The sequence below is a fragment of the Oncorhynchus kisutch genome, linkage group LG12, assembly GCF_002021735.2.
Source record: "Oncorhynchus kisutch isolate 150728-3 linkage group LG12, Okis_V2, whole genome shotgun sequence".
Classification (NCBI taxonomy): Eukaryota; Metazoa; Chordata; class Actinopteri; order Salmoniformes; family Salmonidae; genus Oncorhynchus; species Oncorhynchus kisutch.
Genome location: NC_034185.2, coordinates 6,954,752 through 6,959,751, shown reverse-complemented (window position 1 = coordinate 6,959,751; position 5,000 = coordinate 6,954,752).

Sequence of the window (5,000 nt, the reverse complement as noted above, 5' to 3'; positions counted from 1 at the left end):
GAAACACACACACACTCACAGAAACATACACACACACACGCACACATACACACACACACACACACACACACACACACACACACACACACACACACACACACACACACACACACACACACACACACACACACACACACACAAAATACAGTTGCTAGAAAAAGTGTGTGAACCCTTTGGAATTACCTGGATTTCTACATAAATTGCTCAAAACATTTGATCTGATCTTAATCTATGTCACAACAATAGACAGACACAGTCCGCTTAATAACACACAAATTATTGTATTTTTCTTGTCTATATTGAATTACATCATTTAAACATTCACAGCGTAGGTTGGGAAAAAAGTATGTGAACCCCCCTAGGCTAATGACTTCTCCAAAAAACTAATTGGAGTCAAGAGTCGGCTAACCTGGAGTCCAATCAATGAGATGAGATTGGAGATGTTGGTTAGAGCTGCCTTGCTATTCACATGAAGCATTGCCTGATGTTAACCGTGCCTCGAACAAAAGAGATCTCAGTAGACCTAAAACTAAGAATTGTTGACTTGCATGACGCTGGAAAGGGTGACAAAAGTATCTCTAAAAACCTTGATGTTCATCAGTCCACGGTAATACAAATCGTCTATAAATGGAGAAAGTTCAGGACTGTTGTTGCTCTCCCTAGGAGTGGCCGCCCTGCAAAGATGACTGCAAGAGCACAGCGCAGAATGCTCAATGAGGTTAAGAAGAATCCTAGAGTGTCTGATAAAGACTCACAGAAATCTCTGGAACATGCTAACATCTCTGTTGACGAGTCTATGAAACGTAAAACACTAAACAAGAATGGTGTTCATGGGAGGACGCCACGGAAGAAGACACCACGGAAGAAGACACCACGGAAGAAGACACCACGGAAGAAGACACCACGGAAGAAGACCCCACGGAAGAAGACACCACGGAAGAAGACACCACAGAAGAAGACACCACGGAAGAAGACACCACGGAAGAAGACACCACGGAAGAAGACACCACGGAAGAAGACACCACGGAAGAAGACACCATGGAAGAAGACACCACGGAAGAAGACACCACGGAAGAAGACACTGCTGTCCAATAAAACATTGCTGCACGTCTGAAGTTTGCAAAAGTGCACCTGGATGTTCCACAGCGCTACTGGCATAATATTATGTGGACAGATGAAACTACAGTTGAGTTGTTTGGAAGGAACAGCAAAAAGTCACAGCACACCAACATCAAAACCTCATCCCAACTGTAAAGTATGGTGGAGGGAGCATCATAGTTTGGGGCTGCTTCGCTTCCTCAGGGCCTGAACAACTTGATATCATCGACGTAAAAACGAATTCCCATGTATATCAAGAACATTTTGAAGGAGAATGCAAGGCTATCTGTGCGCTAATTGAAGCTCAACAGAAGTTGGATGATACAACGACCTAAAACACAGAAGTAAATCAACAGAATGGCTTAAACAGAAGAAAATACTCCTTAGGCCAGGGTGTGACTAGGGTGTGGCCAGGGTGTGACTAGGGTGTGGCCAGGGTGTGACTAGGGTGTGGCCAGGGTGTGACTAGGGTGTGGCCAGGGTGTGACTAGGGTGTGGCCAGGGTGTGACTAGGGTGTGGCCAGGGTGTGACTAGGGTGTGGCCAGGGTGTGACTAGGGTGTGGCCAGGGTGTGACTAGGGTGTGGCCAGGGTGTGACTAGGGTGTGGCCAGGGTGTGACTAGGGTGGGCGTTCTATGTTTTTGTATTTCTTTGTTTTTGGCCAGGTATGGTTCTCAATCAGGGACAGCTGTCTGTGACTGGAACGAACTACAAAAATCTCTGAAACTGGAAACACTTATCTCCCTCCCTAGCTTTAAGCACCAACTGTCAGAGCAGCTCACAGATTACTGCACCTGTACATAGCCCACCTATAATTTAGCCCAAACAACTACCTCTTTCCCAACTGTATTTAATTTGTATTTATTTATTTATTTTGCTCCTTTGCACCCCATTATTTTTATTTCTATTTTGCACATTCTTCCATTGCAAAACTACCATTCCAGTGTTTTACTTGCTATATTGTATTTACTTTGCCACCATGGCCTTTTTTGCCTTTACCTCCCTTCCCACCTCATTTGCTCACATTGAATATAGAATTGTTTATACTGTATTATTGACTGTATGTCTGTTTTACTCCATGTGTAACTCTGTGTCGTTTTATCTGTCGAACTGCTTTGCTTTATCTTGGCCAGGTCGCAATTGTAAATGAGAACTTGTTCTCAACTTGCCTACCTGGTTAAATAAAGGTAAAATAAATAAAAAATATCTTGCCCACATGGGTTTTGTGGGTAGTTATTTTCTGTTTAGTGTGTTTTGCACCTGACGGAGCTGTTTCGGTTGTGTCTTTTGTTCCTTGTTGTATTTAGTGTTCAGTTTATTAAAATAATGATGAACACTTACCCGCGCTGCACCTTGGTCCTCACCTTCTTCCACCAACGGCCGGTACACCTGCACTGTGAATGTTTACACAGTGTTTTCAATAAAAGACATGAAAACGTATAATTATTTGTGTGTTATTAGTTTAAACAGACTGTGATTGTCTATTGTTGTGAAGATTAGATCAAATTTTATAACCCATTTATGCAGAAATCCAGGTAATTCCAAGAGGTTCACATACTTTTTCTTGCCACTGTATATAGCCCACACCCATACATGAGTTTGTGGTTCACAGTCACTGTGTTTTTAATCATGGACTCTGAGTATTAGCCATTAGGGACGGTGAGGGAAAACACACACACAGTCTCACAATGTAACTAATTTAGCCATTATTGGAGGTGAGGCTGCTAATACACTTTTCCTATTAGGCAGGGGTGGAGGGTAGGGGGACACATATTAGGACATTTGTATGCAGGGGTGGGAGCCGAGACACTGGTAGCTTTCAGACCACTTAAAAAGAGAGAGAGAGAGAGAAATTGAAAGAGAAATAGAGGGATAAATTGAGAGACAGAGATAAATTGAAAGGGAGGGTGAGAGAGAGAGAGAGAGAGAGAGAGAGAGAGAGAGAGAGAGAGAGAGAGAGAGAGAAATTGAGAGAGAGAGAGAAATTGAAAGAGAGAGAGAGAGCAGGATTATGTCTGTTACATCCACTGACCAGGACATAATAACACAGACCCCAGAGGAGAGACAGAGAGGGCTGCTGGTCTGGTGGCTACCCTCTCTCAATTCAATTTCAATTCAATTTAAGGGCATTATTGGCATGGGAAACATACGTTAACATTGCCAAAGCAAGTGAAGTACCTAATAAACCAAGTGAAATAAACAATCAAATTTAACAGTATACATTATACTCACAAAAGTTTAAAATGTCATATGTGCAAATACTTAAAGTACAAACGGGAAAATAAATCAACATAAATATGGGTTGTATTTACAATGGTGTTTGTTCTTCACTGGTTGCCCTTTTCTGCCTACAGCGGCATCTCTCAATAGCAAGGCTATGCTCACTGAGTCTGTACATAGACTCCAACACTCTACTCAGCAAACTGGATGCAGTCTATCACAGTGCCATCCATTGTGTCACCAAAGCCCCATATACTACCCACCACTGCGACCTGTACGCTCTCGTTGGCTGGCCCTCGCTTCATGCTCGTCGCCAAACCCACTGGCTACAGGTTATCTACAAGTCTCTGCTAGGTAAAGCCCCGCCCTATCTCAGCTCGCTGGTCACCATAGCAGCACCCACTCGTAGCACACCCTCTAGCAGGTATATCTCACTGGTCACCTCCAAAGCCAATTCCTCCTTTGGTCGCCTTTCCTTCCAGTTCTCTGCTGCCACTGACTGGTACGAACTGCAAAAAATCACTGAAGCTGGAGATTCCCATCTCCCTCACTAGCTTTAAGCACCAGCTGTCAGAGCAGCTCACAGATCACTGCACCTGTTCATAGCCCATCTGTATACAGCCCATCTATCTACCTCATCCTCATACTGTATTTATTTATTTTGCTCCTTTTGCACCACAGTAACTCTACTTGCACATCCATCTTCTGCACATCTACCATTCCAGTGTTTAATTGCCATATTGTAATTACTTCGCCACCATGGCCTATTTATTGCCTTAAAACTCCCTTATTTGACCTTATTTGTACTCACTGTATATAGACTTTGTTTTCTTTTTTCTACTGTATTATTGACTGTATGTTTTGTTTACTCCATGTGTAACTCTGTGTTGTTGTATGTGTCGAACTACTATGCTTTATCTTGGTCAGGTCGCAGTTGTAAATGCGAACTTGTTCTCAACTAGCCTACCTGGTTAAATAAAGGTGAAATATTTTTTTTTTAAATAGACAAAGATTTCCTTAATTCTGGATCAGTCACAGTGGTCAGGTATTCTGCCGCTGTGTACTCTCTGTTTAGGGTCAAAAAGCATTATAGTTTGCACTATTTTTTTTGTTAAATCTTTCCAATGTGTTAAGTAATTGTATTTTTGTTTTCTCATGATTTGGTTGGGTCTAATTGTGTTGCTGTCCTGGGGCTCTGTGGGGTGTGTTTGTGTTTGTGAACAGAGCCCCAAGACCAGCTTGCTTAGGGGACTCTTCTCCAGGTTCATCTCTCTGTAGGTGATGGCTTTGTTATGGAAGGTTTGGGAATCGCTTCCTTTTAGGTGGTTGTGGAATTTAATGACTCTTTGACGAATTTTGATAATTAGTGGGTATCGGCTAAATTCTGCCAGAGCAACAGCGGCCTCATCCTGTCATAATCCTCATCCTCATCCATCCTCTCATCCTGTCATTTGTGTCATTACATCATCTCATCGAACCACAGGTGAAGACACTATAGAGAAGGATAAATCAAGGAGACAGGGTTACGATAGAGAAGGATAAATCAAAGAGACAGGGTTACTATAGAGAAGGATTATATACGGACACAGGGTTACTATAGGGAAGGATTATATAAGGAGACACAGTTACTATAGAGAAGGATTATATAAGGAGACAGGGTTACTATAGAGAAAGATTATATC